The sequence below is a fragment of the Garra rufa genome, chromosome 3 (assembly GCF_049309525.1).
Source record: "Garra rufa chromosome 3, GarRuf1.0, whole genome shotgun sequence".
In the NCBI taxonomy this organism is placed as follows: Eukaryota; Metazoa; Chordata; class Actinopteri; order Cypriniformes; family Cyprinidae; genus Garra; species Garra rufa.
In genome coordinates this window covers 11,180,909-11,196,867 of record NC_133363.1, presented here as the reverse complement: position 1 = coordinate 11,196,867, position 15,959 = coordinate 11,180,909, and positions in this window count along the sequence as shown.

The following is a 15,959-nucleotide window of genomic DNA, read 5'->3' as shown; positions in this document are numbered from 1 at the left end:
TTTGTGGGTGTTTACAAGCCCTATAAAGCCTCTAAACAGTAATTTTGAATGAAAATGAAAGTTATAAAAGTTAATTAAGGGTGTGGGATGCCCTGCAACAATGCCTGTGGTTTATTGTGCCTGGCAGCAAGAAATTACCCAGATACTTTTTGTCTTCATTTTGTACAGTAAATCTCTTGGAATGTCACTCTTTACCCAACTTGCACTCTCAGTCAATAAATAAATAATTTTAAGCATTTTTTTTTTTACTTCTGATTTATTAATGATCATCATGATAATGATTGACTGACACTACTAAAGTGCTTGTGATCATTTCCAGCGGTAAGTATGTGGTTTGTTTTGACCCATCAGCATTTGACACGGTTGATCATCAGATTTTGATAAACCGATTGGAAAAATGTATAGGTTTCTCTGGTAATGTTTTAAATTGGTTCAAAACATATTACAGAAAGGACATATTACAGAAAGCACACAAAAATCACAGAGCACCAATTTCGAGTATGGGTCACCATACTTGACAATACGTCACAACCTTCACTTTTTCACTTTTTTAATGATGCTCAGAAAGGAATTCATACATTTATATTCTCTTGACTTGATTTTAGTGAATTTAAGTACATCAAAGAATCATGACATTTCATGTGGTGTCCACACAAAGTTCAGTCCTTGGACCAGGTTCGTTTTTGTTATATTCTTCCTTTGGGTAGTATAATTCAGAAATGAAATATGAATTACCATCTTTATGCTGATGATATGCAATTATATATTTCAGCTGAGCCCAGAGACAATGTTGTAATAAAAAAAGATTGTCCAACTGTCTGTCCAGCATTGTAAAGTGGATAAATGCAATTTTTTTAAAATAAAGATAAAACTGAAATTCTTATTGTGGGTAAAAAATCTGAGCAGGAGAGGATTGAAGTTAAATTGGATTCCTTAGCTTTACAATCTAAGAAAGAGGTAAAGAACCTGGGTGTCATTTTGGACTGTGATCTGTGAGTTTTAATCTCATAATTATCATATTACAAAAACATGCTTCTATCATTTGAGAAACATTGCCAAGATTCACCCTTTTTTATCTTTTAATGATGCTAAGAAACAAATTCATGCATTTATATTCTTTCGACTTGATTATTGTAATGCTGTGTATACTGGTTTACCTAAGGGTTCTAGTTAAGCTGCAACTGATACGAAATGAAGCAGCTAAAGTATTGAAGAAACTGAAGAAACAAGAACATATTACACCAGTTTTAATGGAATTACATTAGTTACCAGTGCACCAAAGGATTGATTTTAAGATTTTTATATTAGTTTATAAAGCATTGCATAACCTAACACCATCTGACATTTCTGACTGTTTGTCAAGATATATTCCTAACCGAATGTTATGTTCCTCTAGTGCTGGACTTTTAACATGTTACACAATAAATCACAAGCTATCTGGCGGTGCTTTTAGTCACTATACTCCAAAAATTTGGAACTGTCTTCCAAATGAAGTGGAAGAGTCCACTGAAATTCATATCTTTTAAAAGCGTGTTAAGACATTTTTAAAGTTGCTTATGAGTATAATAGTTTTTGAAGTGTGTGCAATTTTGCATATTTTTATTTGGCTTCTTTTTAATGTACTTGCCTATATATATATTTTTTTTTTCTGTGTACCTGTTTTATTTCCACATTTTTCTTTTGATTTGCTAATACTTGTTGAATCATTTAAAGCTTTGATTATCTTATCTAGAATGCATTATCTAGAATGCAGCAGCACGACTGGTCTTCAATGAGCCCAAAAAGGCCCATGTCACACCTCTCTTCATATCACTGCACTGGCTACCGGTTACAGCACGCATCAAATTCAAGACACTGATGCTGGCATATAGGACAGCCACCGGATCATCACCTGCCTACCTCCATTCACTACTACACATCTACACTCCCTCCAGAAGTCTGAGATCCTCTAGTCTAGTGAAAGACGCCTCATTGTACCACCACAGAGAGGTATTAAATCACTGTCCAGAACATTCTCGTTCAATGTCCCTGCCTGGTGGAATGATCTTCCCACCCCTATCCGGAATGCAGACTCCTTAACAGGCTTTCAAGCGACTGCTGAAAACCCATCTTTTTCGACACTATGTGACTCAAAAAAAAAAAAAAAAAAATTCTCCTCTCTTCTTGATCCTCCCTTTCTAGCCTGTTTTTCCTCTCTTTCTTGATCTTCTCCTTCTAGTCTGCACTCTTCTAACAACGCCTGATATATGGTATTTTTGAGCACTTCCTATGTTGATCTGCCTCCTTAGGATGAATCACTTGTTATATTCCCAATTGTAAGTCGCTTTTGATAAAAGCGTCGGCTAAATGTAAATGTAATTATCTTATATTTATGTTTTTTAAGCCTGTGAAGGACTTTGAGTTGCATTTATGTATGAAAAGTGCTATACAATAAATGATCTCTTTTCCATTTATTAGTACACTATGTTCTGTTTGGCATAGCATAGCTGATCCACCCTTTTGTTTAACAGCTGGCAAGGTGCTGATCTTTAATTGCTTGTTCTTTGTTTATTGGCAGATTGTGGCCAATCAGACCGGTAGTAGTTTCAGAATGCCCCAGGCTTATGGTAGGTTTGTGTCCCATGACATTGATGAGACTGGAGGTAGGGTTTCTCTCCGATGACTCTTCCATTCCACACTACATTAACATAAATAAACCTTCCTATGGATAATATACAGTGATATGTTGGCTTCCTAAAGAGGCTATGAGCAGAAATAGCAGATCTATTTCTGATCCATGTAAATTTATTTTTTAGTTCTTTAAACATTTGAATACAATTTTAACCTATACACATTGCACTATTTAAATACACCTATAGTAATTCAAAAGAAATGGTTACCTAACTTCCCTGGTGCAAAAGTTTTTTTTTCTTCCCCTCCTCCTATGTATGGACTTTGCTAGCCATTATTCTCTTTATTATGTTTTGGCTTGGTTTCAGACGACTTCAGTGTGGGAAAGGACTTGCTTCTTCTTTTGTCACAAGTTTTTATAGACAACAATGCTAATTGTTGGCCTTGGTGTGAAGCTGACTTGATTACATGAGTAGTTAAGTTAATATGAAAGAATGCAATTATATGCCTAACTGAGGAGATTTTAACACAAAAATATATATTGTTTACTGTATCCTCTTAAATATGGGACAGTACCAGTAGTCTCCTCCTCCTCTCTTATCTCACTCATACACTCTCTCTCTTTCAGTCTGTCTTTCTGTTCCATATCGTTGAAATGTGCTAAGAGAGGCCCCAAAACGTACTTGGACACAGAAGCCACGCTTGAATCTTTGAATGACATTGCCATAGATAACAAAATATCAAGCAAAGTGGCATCTGCAACAAATTGTGGCAGGCTTTTTCTCAGAACTAATACTGAGGAAAGTCGGAAACAAAATACAGAAAGTTGCTAAAACCTGTTTCTCCAACAGTAGATAGGTGAACTGAATAAATGTGCAACTTACATGATTTATGGTACCTACCAAAAATATTAATTTGCATATAGGAAACTGCAAAGGGTTGTCGTCACGTTAACATTAACTGACTTTAAGATCTGTAGTACAACACACCTTTAGCCATGTAAAACCTGACATAGGAAATATGTGTTTTGTTGAGTATCAGGCTGTGTACATAATAATTCATCATGCTTTTATGGCTCACATAGTATGATACAGGAGAATATGCAGCTCACACTTAAATAAATTAAATATTAAAATGGTATTGACCAATATTAAACCGATAGCTTGTAATGTAAATGAATAAGATGTTATAGCATATTATTAGGTTAAAATGCCTATAATTGTCAGTTGGCACAATGATTGCATTGCACTAAATGCTCTGGAGATTTGCTGATCAGGTTAAGACTGTATTGAGTCTTATTGAGTGCCAACTGACAATTATAGGCATTTTAACCTAATAATATGCTATAACATTTTATTCATTTACATTACAAGCTATCGGTTTAATATTGGCCAATACCATTTCATCATACCAATGATGATTGACAGACAGAAAAACGTTCCCCGAATCCTGATTTTCATATTCAATACTTGATGCATTTTAACTTGATTTTTCCAAAAAACCATAACCATATAGGGGTGTGACGAGATCTCGTGGCACGACCAGATCTGACTGGTCTCGCGAGAACGTGGCGATATCATGGCAAAACATTTTGCAGTGTTTACATTAGGGCTGCATGACTAATAGTTATATAAATATCACGATCTCTATTCAAACACCCATGCGATCTTATTCATGAATGACAACGATTCAGCATTGTCTATTACAACTGTTTCACGCTCCACTGACGCCGATGTGAAAGTTATTGAAGACATTCAAATCTGCATTCTTACTGCTATGGTTTCAGAAAGCAACACAATCAGTCTTTTTAACCACATAATCATCATCATGTCTTTGTTACAGACATTTAAATAACATAAGTACTGGGATAAAAGCTTATAGTTTGGATATAAACACTTATTGTCTACAGTAGCGATCAAAAACGAAAGTATAACACGTATGTAGAGCAACGTTTATTCTCTTCATCAGGAGAGGGCGACAACTGCACGTTTAAAAAAAGTATTTTTCATTGAATTAAACATTCAAGAGATTCCAATAGTGAAAGTCTTTATTAATTGAGACACGGGCTCCTTCATTTTTTTTTTCAGACTTAAGCAATGAACATTATTTCAGAACCACTAGTAAATTATGTAATTTTGTTTAATTTTCTAATCCTTTTTTTCTTCAGAATCGTGATCTCCAGTTTATAAAAGACAATTGTTTTTCAGTTTACCCAGAATCATGCAGCATTTTTATTACTGCATATAATTCATTAAAATATAAGTTTAATTTCATAAAGTACAAGTTCATATCAAAATGCACCTACATTTATTTTATTTTTTTTGCATTTTGTGTTTTTTGTTGAATAAAATACTATTGTCCCCTATATATTTCATCGAGGATTTATTTAAAAAAGTAAAAAAATCTCGTCTCGTCTCGTTCTCGTGAGCCCAAAATCTCGTCTCGTCTCGTCTCGTGAGATAAGTGTCTCGTCACACCCCTACCATAAACCCAAGTTGCTTCAGTTCAGTAAGTGTTTATCTTGAAATATAAAAAAGTTATTCTAAGGTTTAGCACATAAAAATCACAGATTTCACAGCAAAAATATAATGTGTATCATAACCTGAGTGGGAATGTTCTTAGAATTATACCAAAATGAATTTATACAAAAAGAAGTATACATTTATAAGATATTTGTAAAGTGTAAACTGTAGCATGTGTACAACCGGTTCTTAGTTCTGATCAAGTTAAAAAATATTCTAACATTGATCAGACCTTAGTGTAGTTTTGCATATCAAATATGATAATACACTGCAAAAAAATGCTTTTCTTACTTAGATTTTTTTGTCTTGTTTTTAGCCAAAATATCTACAAATTCTTAAACCAAGAAGGATTTTCTAGATGAGTAAAAATTGTCTTGTTTTCAGAAAAAAAACAAGTCAAAATTAAAGCTGCAAGCAGCGATGAAAGGGCCCTCGCACCCGCGCTCACCGCCGACCGGTGGCTTTAGGAAAACAGCTAACGGTGGGCAGTATGCTTTTAATACAGTAAAAATAGGAGAAATATGTCAAAGTCATTTATATGTGCCAAACTTCCTTCTGCCAGCTGGTGGCGCTATGCCTTTAACTGATTATTGGCATGTAGATGTATTCAGGCCAGCACTCTTATCAAACACATGAAGTTTGGTGGAGAGATTGACCTTGGTATGTTCGAGTTAGTGAAAGATATGATATATCCTGCTGCCAACAGGTGGCGCTATGATAATATCTGAATATTGGCCTTTAGGTGTCTTCAGGCCAGGACTCTTACCAAATCTGTGGAGTTTGAGGCAGATCGGACATTTTATGGCTGAGTTATAACAAATTCTATGTCCATGGCGAAACATCAAACTTTGTCAGGCCGCCATGGACACGCCCTATAACGAAAACTCAAGACCTTTGAATTTAACATCACAAAGGCCTTTAGATTAGACTGACCAAATTTCATGTTGATATCATTAAATCTGTAGAAGGAGTTTGTTACAAGTCATTTCCTGTTGCCAACAGGTGGCGCTGTGATTATAATAGAATATTCGCCTTTAGATGTGTTCAGGCCAGGACTTTTATCGAACGTGAAGTTTGAGGCAAATCGGACATTTTATGGCTGAGTTATAACAAGTTTTATATCCATGGCGAGACCTCGAAATTGGTCAGGCCGCCACGGACACGCCCTTGAACGAAAACTCAAGATCTTCACAATTTAACATCGCTAAAGCTTTTATATTAGACTGACCGATTTTAGTGTTGATCTGTATAAATCTCTAGGAGGAGTTTGTTGCAGAGTGCAGCATGACACTTCCTGTTGCCAGCAGGTGGCGCTATGACTATAACTGAATATGGCCATGTAGATGTCTTCAGGTCAAGAGTGTTATCACACATGTGAAGTTTGGGGCAGATCAGACATTGTATGCTCCCTTTCACCCCTCCCCTCTTCAGTCACTCTTCAGTCACTCTGTAGTGACTCAACACACACACATAATAGAGACAGTCAGCCAGAGTGAGAGCAGGTTTCAGATTTCTTTTTTTAATTTTCTTTAATTCATAGAAGCTTTTAGAATTATGATATTAACAGCACTTGCACAGAATGATTAGATCTCTGTGTGAAAATAGTTTTTTTTTTTTTTCGAGTTTGGATGCTGCACTTTAAAGATATAAAAAAATTAAGGTTATCTTTTTTACTATATCTTTAAAAAAATCACCACGTCAACACCGTTCAAGATATCCCAAATCCGCTCGCAATTTAGCATCTTCAGAATCTTCTCTTCATGTTAAAAAAGTTTGGTGTGAACAGCTTATTGTTCTTAGTAGGAGTATGAATTTGTTTACAGCCTGATTTTTCCAAAAATCCACATTCAAATCAAAATAGCCGGCTTCCTGTTGGTCTTATAGCTAATGAGTTTAATTTAGAAAGTTGTCCAGATTGATGAGAACAATATATGTACAGAGCTTGGTGACTGTAGGAAAAACTAACCCCCCGACTTTTGTCAAAAGATGGCGCTATAGAGTGCCTGCTCCACACCCATTTATGACCTTTCGCCAGTGTCTAACTATCATTACAGTTTTTTACAGAGGCTAGGACACATTTCTCAATACTTAGGTCACTTTTGCAAAACTCTTCACACAGTGAGCACAACAGAAGTCTTTGTGGGCTAAACTGAGGATCAATTAGCATTGTTTTGGCACAAAATGCATTCAATGACTACATATCTCAAATTTCATGAATTCTTTTCTCACTCAGACACAACAACTGCCAAAAATCTTGTACGTACAGGACATTTTGCACGTGCTAACATACTGTTCTCAAAACTGTTAAACTTATGTTTAAAACAATAACATAATGCAAGACTGAATAAGACAGCAAAATTCAACAGCAATATTTTATTGAAACATATTTCAAATGTAAAAATGCAATAGATTAGCATTACTATTGTATCTGTATCAGTGGATGGTGTGTATACAAATTCTTGTATTTTGGAATTACTTAGTGCAAAAAAATAAAAATAAATAAACGACATAAAATGTTGACGAATTCTGCATCATGTCTGATTCATTCCAGTAACATATATTGCAGTTATAAACAATATATATTGCAATTATAAACAGAGATGTGTCCTTGTTTTACACAAGAAAACACTGTGCTACATGTTGTTAGTGTTTTTTAGGTCATTGTTTTGTGGGTGATAAAGTGTGTTTGTCGGCTGTCAACCTTTGCTAGTGTTCTGGAAGAATGAGTTTATTTGACACCTGAATAAAGTGTTTTGGTAGTTGTAGTGCTTTTTGAATGTGAAATGAACTGCTTTGCCAAACTGAAAGTTGGTTAGGAGAATTGTGTGAAGAGTTTTGCAAAAGTGACCCAAGTATTGAGAAATGTGTCCTAGCGTCTGTAAAAAACTGTAATATTGATGTGTGTGTTGAGTTTCATGAAATTCTAAGCATGTTATCTGCCTCGAAAAGACAGGAACCTAATTTTAAAGTTTGACAAGTTGCCATGGCAACAGCATTTGATTTATCATCGACCCCTTTACATATTCTTATCGGCCGTGTTTTGACATTATTTTGATGAAGTTTAAAGAAAATCGAGTAAAATTAAGAGGCTGATTTCAAAGCATTTTGAAAATGACACACTTCCTGCAGCCAGTTGGTGGTGCTATAACTTTGACTCATAAAAGTCACGTTTATGTAATCGGCATCATACAACGAACAAACAGGTGAAGTTTCATCAGAATCAGGCAATATGTGCAACAGTTATTAGACACTTCCTGTTTCTCATTTCTCGCCATAAGTTTGTCACCTTGCCACAGCCAAACCGTTCGAGATATCAAAAATCCCCTCGCAATTTTGCATCCCCAATGTCTTGAGATCATGCTGACCGAGTTTGGTGGCCATCGGTGGAAAGGCCTAGGAGGAGTATTTCAAATTCCACAGCCTGATTTTTCCAAAAATCAACATTTAAATAAAAATAGCCGACTTCCTGTTGGTCGTTGCTAATTGGTGTAAATTAGAAAGTTGTCCGGCTTGATGAGTCCAATATACAGTATGTACTGAGTTTGGTGACTGTAGGAGAAAGTAACCCCCCAACTTTTGTCAAAAGGTGGCGCTATGGAGCGCCCGCTCAATGCCCTTTTATGGGCTTTTATCAGTGTTTAACTGTCATTAATACAGATGTGTGTGTTGAGTTTCATGAAATTCTAAGCATTTTAAGTGGCTCAAAAACACAAAAAACTAAAGTTAAAGTTTGCCACGTTGCCATGGCAACATGATAAAAGTTATCGATAACGCCCTTCACAGATTCTCATCGGTCGTGTTTTGACATTATTGTGATGAAGTTTGAAACAAATTGAGTAAAATTAAGAGGCTGAGTTTAAAGCATTTTTGAAAACGTCACGCTTTCTGCTGCCAGTTGGTGGCGCTATAACTTTGACTCATAATAGTCACATCTCTGTAATCGGCAACAGACGACGAACAAACTGCTGAAGTTTGGTCAAAATCAGACAAAGTATGTCAAAGTTATTAGGTACTTCCTGTTTCTCATTTCTCGCCATAACTTTGTCGCCCCGCCACGGCCAAACTATTCGTGATATCAAAAATCGCAATTTTGCCTCCTCACTGTCTTGAGATCAGGCTGACCGAGTTTGGTGGCCATCGGTGGAAAGGCCTAGGAGGAGTATTTCAAATTCCATTGCATGCGGTTTTTAGACATCCCTGAATATCTCACTTCCTGTTGAGTGGAGCCTATGACATAGAGTACAAAAGTTGTTTGGCTCAGTGAGATCTATATGTGCACTGAGTTTCATATGAATACGTGTAAGTATGTGTGCGCAGTACATCAAGTTTTCTGACTGTGTTCCAGGGGGCGCTGTAGAGGCCCTGAGTTTTTGAGTATGTTAAGGCCCCCAAAATAGCCCGGAAGGTTGAGGAAAAAAAAACAAAAAAAACAAAAAACAAAAGGACCCTTAGAAGAACAATAGGGCCTTCGCCCTTTTGGGCTTGGGCCCTAATAATAAATGGAGCAGATCCACGAGGGTCCTCGCCCCCTCGGTGCTCGGGCCCTAATAATAATAAACGGAGCAGATACAAGAGGGACCTCGCACCATCGGTGCTCGGGCCCTAATAAACGGAGCAGAAACAAGAGGGTCCTTGCACTGTCGGTGCTCAGGCCCTAATTAAGTGAGTTTTTACTTAGAACAAGCAAAATAATCTGCCAGTGGGGTAAGAAAAGTAATCTTATTTCAAACAGAAAACAAGATTACTTTTTTTTACCCCATTGGCAGATTATTTTGCTTGTTTCAAGCAAAAACACGCTTAATTTTGACTTGTTTTTTCTGATGACAAAAGACAATTTTAGTAGTCTAGAAAATCCTTATTAATTTAATTTTTTTTAGATATTTTGGCTGGAAACATGACAAAAAAAATCTAAGTAAGAAAAGCATTTTTTGAAGTGTAGGCTTACTAACTTTGCCCTGATCAAGTTTCCTGTCCACCATATCTCATGTTGGCTTACCACTTCTATAACCATGTGTCACTGGTAAGATTGTGTGGTGTTAAAAATTCAGTTTTTGCAAATTCAGACAGCACATAATGAAAATGATGATATTACTACTGAATATCTTCAGCAGTTCTCTGAGTCATATTTGCAATTTCTTGTCATCCAGACTAATGCCAAGGACTTTTTTAGTCAATAAAGCCGGGTTCCCTCATGTTCCTAGAAGACTAACCACAGGGGTAGTTCATCACATTAACTATAGACCAGTTTAACAAGTTTAACACGTTTTCAAGTACTTTTTTCTTAGTTTTAACAAGGATATAAATTCTTTAGTAGTTTAAACCTGACAAAAAAAAAAAAAAAAATTGTGACCCTGGAGCACAAAACCACTCTTAAGTAGCACAGATATATTTGTAGCAATAGCCAAAATTATAATTTTTTTTTATTTTATGCCAAAATATATTAGGATATTCAGAGTTCATTCAGGAAGTTCATATTCAGTGAAGATATTTTGTAAATTTCCTTCCATAAATATATTAAAACTCTATATCAATTTTCTCAATATTTTAATTATTATTGTTTTGCACCCTCAGATTCCAGATTTTCAAATAGTTGTAACAAACCGCACATCACTGGAAAGCTTATTTATTTAGCTTTCAGATGATGTACTAAACTTTTATGACCCTGGTTTTGTGCTCCAGGGTCACATTTGTAAAAAATATGTTTGAAAAGTATGCTTGTGCTATTCTTCTTTATAATAAACGCCACTTGTAAAACAGTGGCATTCATGTATTTGCTGCAGCTTATGTATTTAATTATTTTTTATGAAAAACACACAAAAAAAGAGTAAATGTAATAGACATATTTTTACCTGCTGGTTGCATTATTCCAGAGCTGGCTCTCTCTGTCAGTGTGTCTCTTCCTTCCTCCCTGTCTGTTTGAAACTTCTTCAACTCAGCATACAAAAATATGTACTGTAACTGTAAATGAGTGCCCCAAGTGCTGGTTGATTGCAAAAGCCCCTCAGCCTGAGTGGGCCGTCTCAGGCCATGGTGGGAGAGAGACTCATTTGCATTGATTTGGAACTACCCTCCACCACAAAAAAAAAAAAAACCTACATCCAACACAAGCTGCTTCCAAAGTGATTTAAATACTTTGCATATTGATATATACAGTGGTGTGAAAAAGTGTTGGGCCACCTTAATGATTTTTTTTTATTTTTGTTGCATGTTTGTCACACTTTAATGTGTTAGATCATCAAACAAATTGAAATATTAATCAAAGATTACACAACATGTAAAGTAAAAACAACATGCAGTTTTTTAAATGAAGGGGAAAAAATCCAAACCCACATGGCCCTGTGTGAAAAAAATGACATCCCCAAGACTTTTGGGAAAATACTCTGTGGACTGAGGACAAAAGTTGAACTTTTTGGAAGGTGTGTGTCCCATTACATCTGGCGTAAAAGTAACACAGCATTTCAGAAAAAGAACATAATACCAACAGTAAAATATGGTGGTGGTAGTGTGATGGTCTGGGGCTGTTTTGCTGCTTCTGGACCTGGAAGACTTGCTGTGATAAATGGATCCATGAATTCTGCTGTCTACCAAAAAATCCTGAAGGACAATGTCCAGCTATCTGTTCGTGACCTCAAGCTGAAGCGAACTTGGGTTCAGCAGCAGGACAATGATCCAAAACACACCAGCATGCTCTGGCATGACTTTAAAAAGGTTCATGCTCAAAAACTTGCCAATGTGGCTGAATTACAACAATTCTGCCAAGATGAGTGGGCCAAAATTCCTGCACAGCGCTGTAACAGACTCATTGCAAGTTATCGCAAACGCCTGATTGCAGTTGTTGCTGCTAAGGGTGGCCCAACCAGTTATTAAGTTTAGGGGGCAAACACTTTTTTGTACAGGGCCATGTGGATTTGCATTTTGTTTTCCCTTCATAATAAAAAACTTTATTCAAATACTGCATGTTGTGTTTACTTGTGTTATCTTTGATTAATATTTAAATTTGTTTGATGATCTGAAACATTAAAGTGTGGCAAACATGGAAAAAAAAATCAGGAAGGGGGTCAACACTTTTTTCAAACCAATGTTTACTCTGTGATGCACGAAAATTATATTCAATATTAGAATGTTTGTGGGAGCGGGATTATCAAGACTTTAATACAAAAATGCACACAATAAATGGTGACTGTAGAAAGTAAAAGCCGAATCCCAGACATTTTGGGCAATTTAGGAATCCAAGCCGGATGCATTTTTTTTAAGTCCGAAAAGAGGACGTGTCTGGGGAAAAGAGGGCGTATGGACGTATTATAACGAAAATGCAACCTGGTCTCATGGCAAAAGTGCACCTGTGGGAACTTTTTTTGCAAGATGCAAATTATGTATACATGTCACTGCATTTTCCAACAGAAATGTCCACTAAGTGGCACAAAAAGAGTGTGACTTAGAGTTCTGGCTTAAAATGACCATTGAGTTGTTTTTCCACAGGATTTGTACTCAAGGATTCTTAAAATTCAAAGCCTCTTACAATTTGTGCTGTCGTGTACACCTACCCCAACCTTAAACCTACCCTTATAGTAATAAAAACACAGTGTTTGTAGCACAATCTAAAAGGCAGCATTATTTATCAGAACACCGGAAAGCAAAACATGGAGCTAATTTTACCATGTCTAGTGTTCACTTCTGTTGAAAACTGCAGTGATACTTACTGCAACACAACTCAGGAAAATAAAATACTGATGTGATGCCACGTTGTGCAGCTTTTTGTTGTAGTTTTCAGTCGAAGGGCAACAAGAGAAGCAATGTAAGTCTTCACTGCTTTTCTAGCGATAAGAAAAAGAGAAAAGAATGGGAAGTCACCTGTGGATAAATTTCCTAATGACCTGCATCTTTGTTCTCTACACTTTAGTCCTGATGTTAAGGCTTTTAATCAACCACAGCTATTGAAAGTGTTTACAAATGGCAGAGACAAGAAACGCTAGATGCCATCTTTGAAGGATGTAAACATACCAATGCATATGACGCTGCAGCAACTGAAGGAGTTTCTCAGTGGGGATTTCACTTGATATCTGAGGGCATAAAAAAATGATGGTACTAGATTTGCTTTAAGCCTACACTTATATTCATCGCCACCTGTAAGCGCTTTCAGTAGCTGTGGTCATCGTATCAGTATTTTACTTTCTGTGTTGTTTTGCAGTAAAATTCTCAACGAGTGAAACCATTTCACATAATCAAAATTATGGTGATATCAAAATAGTCCAAAATATGTCAAACGAACATATTTAAATCACATATACATATTACAGTAAGAGACATCATTTACATTATATTAAGCCATACAAGTCTTAATACCCGGGGTTCCCTTTAAATGTGCTGAAGCTGGTTGGATTTTAAAAGAGATAATTTATCTAAAATATAAATTTTGTTATATCTTCACATTTTTTAGCAGAGACCTTTATCCACAGGGGCTTATTAAAGAGGAACAGTGTATTTGTAATATACAATGCCAACTAAATTAGGAAGCAATCTAGGCATCTTTTTTTAGAGTGTCTGTGTGCTAAGTGCATTGGTGTATAAGGGTGTGGGGTGGTTAGGTGCTTGTGACAAAGGTGCGTCTTGAGCAGCTGCTTAAAAGATCTGATGGTTTCAACAGTTCAGGTGGTGTTTAGTAGCTCACTCTACCTGAGAAAGGGTGAAGGTTTTGAAGAGTGACTTTCTGCCTTGTTGTGCAATAAGGTATTGCTCATTCAGTGACCTGAGCTGCATTACTAAGCATTACTCAACTTTATTTCAAACCTGTATGACTATGCTTCTACTGTGGAACATGAAAGTGGATCATGACCTGTCATCATTTTCTCTTACTACATAGCTCTTAAATGTTCAAGCTGTCACCCTTCCCGCCAGTCTAGGCTTGACATCAGTGAAGTCATCAGTTCACACACAGTATGTCTTCTAACAAAACACAACGTGCCAAACTGAGATTTGGAATCTAAGTGTTTCTTTCCATTCCTAGATTTTCCGTTCCTTGGAAATGTTATGTTAGAATTTATAAATGGTGAGAAACAATAAGGAGCTTAAATGATAAATGTTTATGTCATTCTATTTATCAACAAACATCCATTTTAGTCCACCCAGCCTCTGTAAACAGTGACCTAGGGCCACTGAGTTTTAAAATGCAAAAGGTTTAAATGTCACTCTCATTGACAACTTGATGCTACTAGATCTGCACTATGACCAAGCCAAGGAAAACATGATTTTGTTTTTGTGTCCACAAGTGAAACTATATTTAAACTTCTAATCCTGTTCTCACAGTAAATGACAAACATTTGTGGTCAGAATCTCTGCTGCATGATGCACTATTAGATAAAGCCTGGAAGCTGATGGCTAAAGTATGTTTAAGGAAAAAAAATCTTTCCACTGGGAGTTCAGCAGCAAAAGGGTCGCTAAGCTCCACCACCATTTCCCGTTTGTCAGAAACTTTGTCCTGACCTTTAAACCCAGGCCCTCCGTGGTTGTGCTGACATACCCCTCGACAATCTAACCCCATGTTTATTTCCGCCCTTTTACAACACAGAGACTTGAACATTTGGCTCAGCTTCTGTGAGCCCAGAATAGCTAGACAACTAAATATATCTTTTGTAATCATTTTAACCAAAATTTCAATTTATAACTGTAATTAATTGCATGATGCTAAACACAGCTATAAACAGGGTCTAAAACATTTTGAGCTTGTCCAATTTCAGTTACATCAAGAGGTTCTCAGAATTGCTTTCAAAGTGTAGACTCATATTCATTCAAAGAGCCACAAAACTCCACCAAATTACAGCCCACTGACCTAAGACATGAGCGTTAATGGGACATGTTTTGAGAAAACACACTAAAATAACCCATTTCATCCTACTTTTTGGAGTGCTCCTAATCTCAGCTTGTTACCTGTATAAAAGACACCTGTCCACAGAAGGAATCAATCAATCAATCAATCAATCAGATTCCGAACTCTCCATCATGGCCAAGACCAAAGAGCTGTCCAAGGGTGTCAGGGACAAGATTGTAGACCTACACAAGGCTAGAATGGGCTAAAAGACCATCGCCAAGCAGCTTGGTGAAAAGGTGACAGCAGTTGGTGAGATTATTCGCAAATGGACGAAACACAAAATAACTGTCAATCTCCCTCAGTCTGGGGCTCCATGCAAGATCTCACCTTGTGGAGTTTCGGAATCAGCCCAGAACTACACGAGAGGATCTTGTCCTGACCTTTGTTCTTGTCAATGATCTCAAGGCAGCTGGGACCATAGTCACCAAGAAAACAATTGGTAACACACTACACCTGAAGTCCTGCAGCACCTGCAAAGTCCCCCTGCTTAAGAAAGCACATGTACAGTCCAGTCTAAAGTTTGCCAGTGAACATCTGAATGATTCAGAGGAGAACTGGATGAAAGTGTTGTGGTCAGATGAGACCAAATTCGAGCTCTTTGGCATCAGCTCAACTCGCCGTGTTTGGAGGAGAAGGAATGCTGCCTTTGACCCCAAGAACACCATCCCCACCGTTAAACCTTTGAGGTGGAAACATTATGCTTTGGTGGTGTTTTTCAGCTAAGGGGACAGGACAACTGCACCGCATCAAAGGAAGGATGGACAGGGCCATGTACTGTCAAATCTTGGGTGAGAACCTCCTTCCCTCAACCGGGGCATTGAAAATGGGTCATGGATGGGTATTCCGGCATGACAGTGACCCAAAACACATGGCCAAGGCAGCAAAGGAGTGGCTCAAGAAGCAGCACATTAAGGTCCTGGAGTGGCCTAGTCAGTCTCCAGACTTTAATCACATAGAAAATC